General features: G+C 43.1%; 1 protein-coding gene across 3 annotated transcripts in view; it reads right to left on the reverse strand.

Annotated features, from left to right (window-relative positions):
* The window catches only part of Otud7a (OTU deubiquitinase 7A), a 250,797-nt gene that overhangs the window by 109,230 nt on the left and 129,027 nt on the right, over window positions 1-12,540 (reverse strand). For 2 of the 3 annotated variants that reach the window (XM_041667538.1, XM_041667368.1), the window contains exon 2: window positions 4,902-5,032. The exons of the other annotated variant lie outside the window; for it this stretch is intronic. The gene's annotated coding sequence lies outside the window, so the exon portion shown is untranslated. The remainder of the gene's footprint in view (window positions 1-4,901; window positions 5,033-12,540) is intronic. 3 annotated transcript variants of the gene reach the window in all.

The following is a 12,540-nucleotide window of genomic DNA, read 5'->3' on the forward strand; positions in this document are numbered from 1 at the left end:
TCCCCCATTCTTTCTTGGCTGGACTGTTGTGGAGGACTGACACATGTTGGGCAAGGCATCATTCTTGAGGCAGCCATCACTTTCTCTGTAATGTTTACCAAGGACAAGGCAGTGGGCACATCCCTGATAGAGGATGGGATATCAGGAGTAGGAATGTATGATGGAGATCCTTGTCAGCTGCCGCTTGCCATTGTACCGAAACCCTGGGTCAAGTTCACCATGCAAATAAATCCAAAGGTAACTGGGATAGCACTACCCAGTCCTTATCATTTAGCAGCCACTTTATTTTTTAATCTAATTATTACCCCAAAATTTACTTTCCAGTTAGAAAAGTTGGGGGGGCTGAGATTTCTTAACATCTTGATATTCTGCCTCAACATAAACTTATTCTGAAGCTCTTGAGAAGCATCATAAATATTTAAGGATGTACATATGATAAAATGCAGAAGTCAGAGGTCTGCCTATAAAATGGATAATTATATTTTTATTGCCTAATAAAAAGCAACCTCAAATGTGTTATGGTGCTCTGTAGAGGTGGCTTAACAGTGTCCTACACCTAGGCTTCTCTTCTAACTTACTGTACATCGCAGTTACTAAAAAGCTCCTTGACTTAGATGACTTGCCTTCTGGTTGGTTCCCTTATGAATGAATATGTGAAATGAGAATTCGGTATGTGCCCCTGGAGGATCCTGTCTGAGAATTTAGCATCTGCATGGTTTAGTAGCCCCTTTGTACATGGCTGCACAATGATTTCAATAGAAACCGGCTTTCCTTGAGAAGTTGATTGTTTAAAAGCTTACCAGACTCCTACAACCTTGGTCAGCTCATTTATATACTCATGCTAACACAAAATCTGTGTGAATGTAAGTTTCTCCCATTCCTGAAGATTCTAGCCCCACCTTGGGGATGGTCCAGCCTTTTGCTACTTTTTCTCATGGTCTCTTGTTGTGGGCTGTGTCTTCCCACAGATGCAGAAAAGGCATCAAAGCTGAGTTCAGATAACTAGTGCTTTCCTGACTGGCAATACCTTGCCATTGGATCCACGGAAGGGAGGCACATGAGGAGCACACCAGCATCTAGGCATGTTCTGATGACAGGGGCAAGAGAACCACACAGCTCTTTAGAAGCTCCTGTGTTGTCCACTTCATTAAGAAACCCTTTTCTGTTATTTTCTGTGATAATGCTATTCTGATCAGCTGTGTACTAGCAGTAATCTATAAATAATTTAACCTCACACATATGCATCCTTTTATAGGTTATCTGCAAACACGCACACATAATAAGTGTGCTATCAGTGACCTGGGTGAACTTTAACATGAGTTACAATGTATTTGTGTGGGGAGGTGCTACAATTTGAGGATGTCCCTGACAGTTCATGAGCTGGATGTGTGCTTTGCAGGGTGGTGGTGTCAAGCCCATAGAGATGGGGGTGGATGGAAGGCATTTGGGTCTTTGATACACAGTTCTTAGCAGGGGTTGATGCTGGAGTGGTGGTCAATTCTCAGAGGGCAGGGCACACACATGCTTAATTCTTTCGCATAAATAAGCTCCATTCTAATTTCCTGTCTATGCTATGTATACACATGTCTATGCATAGCATGCTATGGGTGTCAGGAGGCTGGAAAGGCTAGCAGCTCAGGGCTGCTGAGGTAGAGACCTGTCTACCTCAAGTGACCAGCAAGTCTGTGGAGGGGGTTTTCCATCCCTGTGTCATTCTCTGAAACACAGGTTGTTATATGGGTTGCAATTCCACTAGATACACTTGGGAATGAAAACAGAGGCATCCTGCTTTCCATACATCCATTCAGATGAAACATAAGTGAGCTCTTTGGTGTTTATGTAGAACCACAGACCATTCCACTCATCTGTGCACTGTTTTATGTCTGCATCTTGGAAATGGAGGAGGCAAAGCTGTGTCCCCAAGGACTGAGTCAGGGGCCAGGGGATCAGCAGTGGAGCAGTTATGCACTAATGGCTGATAGAAAGGACGTTGTAGGTGGTGATCAGAAGGCTAGGAGGCCTAGTTGGGAGCTTGGGTTTGGCATAGGAGAACAGTGTTACTGTTCAGGAGGAAGAAGGACAGGCAACAACTGCAGGGTCATCCCCCAAGCTCAGTGTACAGAGAAGCAGACAGAAAGCACACACAAGGAGAGCACAGGATGCAGCCACAAACCAACATGCCGTGTGAACCTCAGCCCTCCACTGCTTTGATGAGTTGTTTAGAAAAAGTGGGGCAAGTACATGGTTCAGAAATAGCAAGTCTAAGATACTAATGTATTCTCCCAGGGCAGGCTTCTTTGTTAGACTCACCACCACGCATGTTGTGCTGGCTACTTTTATGTCAACTTGACACCAGCTAGAGTTATTTAGGAAATAGGAGTCTCAATTGAGAACATTTTGCCACAATATTGGACTGTGGGTAAGCTTGTGGGGCATTTTCTTGATTAATGAGTGGCATGGGAAGACTCAATTCACTGAGGGCAGTGCCACCCATGGGAAGGTGGTCCTGGATGGTGTAAGAAAACAGACTGAGAAAAGACATGATGAAGAAGCCAATAAGCAGCCCTCCTCCACGGTCTCTGCTTCACCTGCTATAACTTCCCTCCGTGATGGACTGTTATCTAGAAGTGGAAGAGGAAATACACCCCCTTCTTCCCATGTTGGTTTTGGTCACGGTGTTTCATTGTAGCAACAGAAACCCAGACACAATATGGTGATACAGATGTGGTATAACTTCTGCAGCAGCCTGCACTTCCACAGCTGTTTGCTTGATAACATTTTCAAAACATTCTCAAGGAAGGTTCGTTGCAAGGCAAGAAGTACACATGAAACCACTGACTGAGTCACACAAGAGGAAGCTAGCAATCTTCAGACAAGCATCTCATTACGACTGGTGACTGAAAAGCCAAGTGGCAGTAGATGAGGGAGAGCTGGAACAGAAGGGGAAGGACTTGAGGTGGCCAAGTAGATTGGAAAGAAGCAGAACGGTGCATCTCCACCTTAGCAGGACGCTGCAGGGACAAATTCCCCTGCTGTGGTGACTGGGTTTCTCCTTGAATATCCTAAATGCAGAACTTTAGAATGTGACCATGAAGATCCTAGGAGCTTGGAGAGTGGCATCTAGTTGGCACTCTGCCCATCTTCCCTGTTCTGTGTAATAGCTCATAGGCAGTGCTCAGTGAGGCAGAACACCACTCCTCCCCACACCACTGGCAGTATCACTTAGTCTAAGGACATGTTGAAGGCTGAGTAGCGAAAATTGATCTAGGGTTTCGGCTAGTGGGTGTCAGAGATGAGGCACACACTATGGTCTCACTTCATTCCTTCTCCTGACCATCAAAACATATTCTCCTGTGTGGTGATCCCATAAACATGGAACGAGACAGGAGAAGACGTCCAGATTAATGGATCAGTTAAAAATTCCTGTACAACCATATAGGTTTGCTAATGCTATTTAATGAAAACTAATCCCAGAAGACAATATCCACATCCGCAGCATCTCTGTGTTTGCCAAACTTATTGATTATAAGAAATAAAAGAGGCAATTTATAAAGGGAGCTTCACCAGAAGCCATTTTAGGCACGCGAACATGGCATGGCCATCTCTTCACAGGTCAGATAAAGCAGTGCACCCTGATGGGCTCTTAAGGCAAACCCAGGTGCTTACCTGAATCTAAGGAGAAGGAAAGAACCCAACCAATTTGATTACAGACATTCTACAAAGTAAGTGACTTAGAGTTTTCAAAAGTATCAAGATAATGAGAATGGAGGTATAGTGTTACGGCAAAGCATGTGCTTAACATGCATATGTCCATGGCATAGCATGTGCCTATCATGCATATGCTCCAGGTTTTGATTTCAGCCTTATAAAACAAAACAAAAGAACATATACACAACCAAACTTGTTTCTTGGCATGGTAGTAACTCAGCCATACATTGGTCCTGGGCTGAATCTCTTGGACTGAACAAACAAAAAAACCACAAATCAAACACACAAACAAACAAGAAGAAAAATAGCAAAGAAAGAAAGGGGTGATGGGGGCAATACCAAGAAAGACGCAAACAAAAGCAAGGCAGAAAAGGAATGGTAAAGATACAATCAGCTCCAATGCATGGAAGACAGGGAAGAAACAGCAATGATGACTGTTTCCCAGACAACCGAGGGCATCAGAATCGGGACAATATACTGGGTAACACTGTTTTTCAGTGTTGCAGATTTCACAGTGAGGATGCCGGTCTGGTTTTGTAGAGACTGCTGTGAGCTTAGGAGACCCATGCCAGAGGGTGCCTTGTCATCTGCAGCTTGCTTCCAAATGTTTCTGATACAAAGTTTATAAACTCTCTGTGTAAGCATGAGTAAGTCTGGTTAAAGATTTTAGGAGTTATCACTGTCCTATTCCTTAGATTGTTCTGTACATTTGAAGTTCTTAATGATAAGAAGCAAGGCAAAAAGGCAAATGAAAGTGTGTATTTCAAGAACTGTAAGATGAAAGCCACTCGGCTGGACAAAAACTGTCATTCTGGACGAGCATTAGAAAAGGAAACATGAAATGAAAACAGCGTGTTAAGACAACAAGGTCTATTTTCTTTGCTTTTATCACTCTGGAGACACAAAATGAACCTCAGCTGCAAAAGTGGCAATGCTAGTTTGCACGAGGGTGCAGCAGGCTACTTGTCAGTCACCACTGTCACGTTCCTCTCAAGAGTAAAGCCATCCTACACTCAACTCCAGTGCGGTGTCAAAGGTACTTCTGACCCCTCATTCGCTGTGTTCCTGTGGGAGGTTAGCACACTACATGGGGTTTGACCCCATTCCTGGGGCTCTGTTCCTAGAACTCTGAGGGCTTTGGAGATGTTGGTAGCCCTCTCGCCCTGCCACCAGGACCCCAGCATTAGACTTACTTTTCAGACTCCTTGCTCTTTGGAGGTGAGTGGCATTCAGGCATTTGGGTCGACATGGCACCGTCCCTGCTGGAAATGGCCCATTGCTGCCACAGGGGAGGTATGAGAGCCCAGTTAGCCCCCTGAGAACTCTGGAAAAGAGAGAGTAGAGAATATTCAGAACTTTCGCTAATTGAGCATGAATAATTTATATAATTTCTCTCTTTTTTTCTCATTAGAGGCACCCTTTGAGTAATTCTCTATAAATCGTTTTTGTAGGCAATTCATTTCTGGAGTTCTTAAATAAAAACCAGAAGAATAAAATAGAGATTAAGTGAAAGGAAATGAAGCTTAATAGAAAATAGTCTTGAAGAAGAACAAAAGTGGAGTTCTCACACCGAATTTCTGAATATTAGAAGTCTCCAGCAGATGAAACAGCATGGTTTGGGATAAAGACAAACTTATGGATCACTGAGAAAGCAGCAGACTTAGAAGTCAACTGTTACTTAAATGGTCTGTGATCTCTGATGAAAGTGTAAGGGCAATGGAAAGAGAGGTTTTTCTGTTTGGTTGCTTGTTTGTGTGTTTTCTGGCTATAGGGAAAACTAGGTATCAATATGTAAAATATGAATTAGGGCCTTACTTAAAAGCATACCTATATGCAAAGCATAAAATAATAATGATGATGATAATAACCATAATAATAAACTTCTCAGGAAGAAACCCATAGAAAATCTTTATAATATTGATTTGGACAATTATTTCTTGGTATGGCAGGAAAGGCAGGCAGATGGGAAGGACCCAAACTGGCTCTCATGGAAAATACTATGAAGACAGAGAGTAGGAGTCACACCCTTGGGGAATGTTTACAAAATACATAGCAGATTAAGAGACATTACCCATTTTGTTCATGAGTAACCTTTGCAGGTAAGTCACCTCTTCCCTTTCCTTTTCCCTCTGCCCTGGCCTATGGTTGTCCCACACCCACAGCCTAACTTCATCTTCAGCCCAAGAACCGGGTTTGTTCAGGAACCACCTGTGCCTGGAAGCTGTTTATTCTCTTTCTCACTCTTTCACCCTGCCTGCTGCCATCCCCACCTTGCATGGCTGGTTTGACTGGTAAGGTACACCTTTCTTCTCTGATCTCTCCCCCGCTCCCCCACAACTGTGGCTTTCTGCACCCATAGGCTGAGCTCAAGACTTGTGGTTTGGGAGTCATATTTTTCTGGCCCAATTAAATAGCTTATAGACCATCTTTACCTGGCCTATCTTAGGTCAGGCATCTTCTGCATTGACCCAATAGAAGCCGTGCAGATTGTCTTATCAGCCATACAACCAAAGAAAGAGCTTCACAAGTCCAGGTCAGATCACAAAACCAAAGCCAACCTGAATGACCAAGATCACACGTCTCCCACCAAACCACTTGCCCAATGAGAACTGCCTAGAGGAACCCCAGGGCACAGGATTTAAAAGAAGAACCATAAACTTTATGAAAGAAGACAAGGAATTTAAAGAAGATGTGAACAAACACTTCATTGAACACCAAGAGGCTAACAATAGATACCTGAGTAATGGTTTACCTGAGTAAAATACGAGTACACACCCGAATGAAATAACAAAGACAATTCAGCAGTTATTTCAAAACTGAATCCAACAGAGTTAGAAACATTGAAAGAAACACAAGTCGAACTGAAGATAGAATTGAAAAAAATATTTCAATTAGAAAGCTCAGGGGAAAGACAAGAAAAATGAATAAAGCAGAGGATAGAATATTAAGCCTTGAAGATAAAGTAGAGAATCTAGATCAAATAAGCAAAGAAACGACAAATTTAAGGAAGCACAGCAAAGGACCATGCAGGAAACGTGGGACACTATTAAAAGGTTAAACCTTTGAATTATAGGCACAGATGAGGGACAAGAATACCAAGTAAATGACACAGATCAGATCTTTAAGACAATCATATACAAGAAGCATACAAAACCCCAACTAGACGAAACCAGAAAAGAAACTCCTCATGGCATATCACAGTCAAAACACTAAGTATACAGAACAAAGAAAAACACTTTGAAAGCTGACTGATGGGGGAGAGTCTTCTGTTTTGTGTTAATTTCCTTGGTTAAATAAAGAGACTGCCTTGGCCCTTTAATAGGACATAAAATTATGCAGGCGGAGTAAACAGAACAGAATGCTGGGAGAAAGAAGCCGAGTCAGGAGTCGCCATGATTCTCCTACCACACACAGATGCAGGTTAAGATCTTCCCTGGTAAGACACCTCGTGGTGTTACAGGGATATTAGAAATGGGTTAGATCAATGATGTTTGACGAACACACATACATTAGAGAAAAGAAAGCATCTTCAACAAATGTTGCTGACGTCATCATGCAGAAACACGACTCTTGATATGACGCTACCATCCAGCACAAAAGTTAGCTCCAAAGGGATCAAAGACCTCAATTTGAAGCCCCCCAAATTAAAACTGCTAGAAGAAAATATAGGCCGTAACCTACAAGACGGTGTAGGAGAGGACTTTCGGAATGTGAACCCCTTTACCTATGAATTAAGATTATAATTGTTAAGTAGGACCTCATAAAACTAAAATACTTCCATGTAACTAAGAAAACAGTAAAATAAAGAAGAAACCTATAAAATGGGAGAGAATCTTTGCCAGTTATATCTATGACAGAGGATTACTATCCATCATATACAAAAAACAAGAGTCAAGGAAACAAATGACACAATTAAAAAATAGGCTTGGGGTATAATCAAAGAGTTCTCAATAAAAAGTTTTTAAAAAACTAAGAAATACATAAAAGTGTTTATCATCATTAGCTATTAGGGAAATGCAAATAAAAAAACTCTCATAGTTCATTTCACCCCAGTCAGAGTGGCTAAAATCAAGAAAAACAACTAAAATTAAATGTCAGTGTGGTTGTGGGGAAAAGAAAACTCTCACGGTAGGGACATGAACTTATGCAGTTGCTCTGGAAATCAGTATGGGAAATCCTCATACTAAAAACACATCCACCACCTGACCCAGCTATACCATGCCTTGGCACATGCCCAACTCCACGCAAACTTGCTCAGAATCAGACACTGCCACCCTATTCACAACACCTGTAAAATGGAAACAACCTAAGTGCCCTTCAGAAACAGATGACTAGACAATTAAAATGTAGGGCATATGCACAGTAAAATACTATTCAGCTGTAAAGAAAAACCACAAAATCTGCAGGTAAATGGATAGGCCTAGAAAAGAGTATACTGAGTGTGATAATCTAGAACCAGACTAACAAACATCACATGTTCTCTCTCATGTGAAGTTCCTACTTCCAAATCCTCAACAAGGAACAACTAGAGAAACTAGGACCGCGTAAAGGGACCATGGAAAGTGGGGGCTTGAGAATACCAGAATACAAGGGAAGGGAAAAGTGGAAAAATGTGATGGGGGCTTCATTAGAGGAGAAGAGACGGGCTCAGTGCAGAAGGAGAAGGCGGGAGGAATGGAAAATAACACCAAGGTTGTTTGATTAAGCCTCAAAGATCATGTTTACCTAAAATAATATACAGTGCATACAAGTGTATGTGGACATACACATCTCTCTCCCTTCTCTCTAGTGTGTGTGTGTGTGTGTGTGTGTGTGCGCGCGATATGAATCTATCACACCCTGTCGTGTGGTTACTAGTGTTAATGCTAATGCAGATATATAATGAAAAGGAGCAAGCTGAGCACGGAAAAATATTTGAGGAGAAAAGGGACACCAGAAAGTGGAACAGAGCTAAATTCTGTGTTCAGGGAAATAAACGAATTATGAAATGGAATAAAAGGAGTGGTGTCCTCGGGGCAAGATCACACCAAGCTAAATTTCCAACTTGGGGAAAAGGAATTAAAGAAAAGTTTAGATCCAGGTGTGATGGTGCATGTCTTTAATCCCAGAGGCTGGCCTGGTCTACAGAGCAAGTTCCAGGACAGCCAAGTGTAGGCAGTGAAGGTAACAATCAAAACCAGGAGGCTGGTGAAGATGTAGCTGGACAAGGGGGCCATGCTTGCAAGCAGCGTCACCCCATGGTTCTGGCTTTAGAGTTAAAAATAGAAGAAATGGGTTATGGAATTTGCCTCAGCACCTAAGGAATGTGGCTGGGGTCAGGAATGTGTCAAGGGTGTCCCACAATGGAGGCCTAGAGAGGCCATTTTGTAATGCTGTGAAGTTAAAGCCTGGATTGCCATGGATACCCCAAGATGTTAGAGATGCCAGAGTCCTGGGATACCTGCTAACAAGGAATGGAAGCAGCCCAGGAGAAATGTGTTGCAGTCCACAAATCTGAAAGGAGTTGGAGATCTGAAGAACATTTTGACATTAGACATGGAGATGCAGTTTGGAGTTTGCCCAGCTGGTTTTTGATCTTGATTTGGCACAGTATTTCCTCACTGTGCTCCCTTCCCTATGTTTGGGAATGGCAAATATCCTGTGACATTATATGTTGGAAGTAGGTGATCTTTTTGATTTTGGTTTTACAGGGGGATTACAGTTAAGAGATTCCCAAGAGTCTCAGAAGAGACTTTGAAACAAGTTTGAGACTGTCATAGACTATGGGAACTTTTGAAGTTGGACTGTGTGCACTTTTGCATGATGATATGACTACAAGCTTTTGGGGGAGGAGGCAGGGAGTGGAATGTGGTGGCTTGAAAGAAAATTGCCCCCAAAGGGAGTGGCACTTTTAGGCATTGTGGCTTTGCTGAAGTAAATGTGGCCTTGCTGGAGGAAGTGTGTCACTCTGGAGATAGGTTCTGAGGTCTCTTTTGCTCCAGCTTTGCTCAGTATGATACTCAGTTCACATCCTGTTGCTTTTTGATCAAGATGTAGCAGCACCCTGTCTGCCTGCACACCACCATGCTCCCTGCCTGCCACGTATAATGGACTGAACCTCTGAAACTGTAAGAGAGCCAGCCCAATTAAATATTTTCTGTCTTTTCATAGCAATAGAAACCCTAACTAAGAATATATATAAAACAAAGTTATATCACTTGAACTGACAATGGTCCCCACAAGACCCTAACAAAATCCCTAGTACCAGGCACAAGAAGCATCCTTTTGAGAACAGCCCAAGTGACTCCCCAAACAGTATATTACATTGTTGTTTTCCTTGGTCTCCTCTCAGACGTTGGAGGCCAGTCCCATGGCTGAAGCTATCAGCACTATCACACACTTTAGGAAACAGGACTTGGATGTTTTGAGCTGGATCTAACCTGAAAGCCTTCTTCCTTCGGTGTAGCTATCATAGTAGCATAAAGTACTATGTGAGCTCCCAAGGTAGGAAGCAGCTGTGACCCCTATGAACCACATCAAAGACCAGCATGGGAAGATATCCATGAAGGTGCAGTCAGTGACACTCACATGTAGTCAGCTGTTATCTAATTGGACTTAGGGTCCACTCGACAGGAAGGAAGTCATGCCTGATGGTAGCAACCTAGACAACTACCAGGGATTGGTGAGATCGTGGATTTTAGAAGACAGTCTAGTACCACCACTTTGCTAGAGCAGCTTAATTCCTAAGTACACTTTAAATGCTATCCTTATGCCCATAGATGAGTGTAGTTCTCACCCGTCATCAAAGAAGCTTCCCTTTACAGTGAGTGGGGACCATGACAGAAAACCACAAGTAGATAAAACAAGAAATCAACAGATTGTGGGGATCCCAGGGCCAGTGGATATACATCTGCAGCACAGCTCCCAAATCTATTGCTCAGAAAACAGGATTGCTTCTACCAGAAAAGGGCTGCATAAATAAGACCTGGAGAATTACAATAGCAGTAGACATGCTAATGCAGAAGGGGGAAAATCTCAGTGGTGGTGGGGTACCACCCCTAGGCAAAGAACTTTAGGCAACTAGAGACTGCTGAGAGAGGACGAGTAAACCTGTCTTAAGGATGAGTCCTCTGAAGCAATGAACTGAAGTGGTCAGTCCTGAAATCATAGACACTCAAACAACAACAGGGAATGAATTCAGCAGGTTGAATAAATGTGCATATGCCAACGTGTAATAATAATAATAAAAGGAAAAGAGGCTATTAATTTGAGAAAGAGGTGTATGGGAGGGCGTAAAGGGAAAGAGAGAAGTAGTATATTTCAAGTGCTATATTTCAAGTATAAATGCACTAAATACATTAAAACGGCACCCAGAATATTTAGAGAATTCTAAGACAGGATAGAAGAAAATAAGCAAGTAGAGAAATGAACTATAGACAAAAAGTAGAAAAATAAATTGAATAAACAGGAATTCTGAAGACACTGAAGAATAAATCATTAAAGGTAGAAAAAAAATCTTAAAATTTCACATTTCATCAAAGAAATGTAGCTAAAACTCACAGAGCTAATACGCTGTGATTACTGGACATCAGCCCCAGTGGAGACAGGCTGAGGCTAGTCATGTGCTCTCCTACCTCCTACCTCTTTTTGTTCACATTTTTACCTGGAGGATTTTTCAAAAGCTCCTTCTCTCCACGGTCCACCCAAAGGCTTTACCTTGAGGGAGTTTCCCTTAACACAGCCTCTAGCCCAGGTGCCGCTCTCCGTTTTCCACTGTGGACCCAGCATTCTGCCCACCAGAGGGTATGCTAGAGAGGCTTGCCTGCTGACTGAAAGAGGAAGGTTGTTTCCGTCACATCCTCTCATCCTGGGTCAGGACAGGCACATGGAGAGTGGTTTTCTCTCTCAGTCATCCTAGAGCCTTAGGGAAAGTGGGTTTCTAGGAAATGGACGGGATTCATACACTGGCCACTTGGGTTGTCCCTGGTATAGTGTGGCCCCGGCATTGTACATCTGGCTGGATGCCCATCTCCGCCTCAGGCCTGCTGGGATTCACTTCTGTTTCTGGTTCTCAAATGGAATCCGAACCTGTAATGTGTGCTGGCTAAGTTTTCGGGAGATCTAAATTCACAAAAAGCCTAATGGCTTCTAGAAAGAAAGAGCAGGCTCACTCTGCACCATAAGATGCTGGGAGTCCAGAGTGCATCCGGGATGAATTATGTAGAGACCCAGAGGCTGGAGTGCTTCACAAAATCCCAGTTCCCCAAAGAGAAACCCAGGAGAGTTGCCACTGATGGATAAAGATGAGGGTGGGGCTGGGCGAGGAATAGGTATCAGCTAGCATTAAGGGAAGGGTGATGTGTGTGCTTTTGTCCTAGGAAGAGCAAGGGCTATGAAAATCAAATAGCCTGTTAGCTGAGGATAGAGCTCAATGCTTGCCTAGCCTGTGTGCAACCCTAGTTCTATACCTAGCACTGGTACAAAATAAAATAAGTCATGAAGCCCTGAGTTCATCTCTAAAGGGCAACTTAGCTGGCTGGGATAGGGACACCCCGAAGACACAGTCGATTAGGAGACAAAAGCTTCTCGTGGTGCCCTAAAACTGAGAGCAGGCCCAGGGACGTGCCTGGGTCTGTGAACACTGTGTGCCTCCAGGACTACTGCTGAAAGCAGTCTTCCAACACTAATGCTCACATTTCAGAGTTTTCCCGCAACTCCATACAGATCCAGCCATGCCCTGGAGGCCCCTTCAGCCCTGTGCTATGCAATCTTTCTGTTTAAAGAGTCCCAGTGAGGAAGAAAGGGGAAAGATCCCTGAAAATGCTCTAGGGATCCATAGGATCTCATTGTCCT

Source organism: Microtus oregoni, unplaced genomic scaffold (assembly GCF_018167655.1).
Source record: "Microtus oregoni isolate MIOR12 unplaced genomic scaffold, Mior012 000000F_ref0000247, whole genome shotgun sequence".
NCBI classification, from domain to species: Eukaryota; Metazoa; Chordata; class Mammalia; order Rodentia; family Cricetidae; genus Microtus; species Microtus oregoni.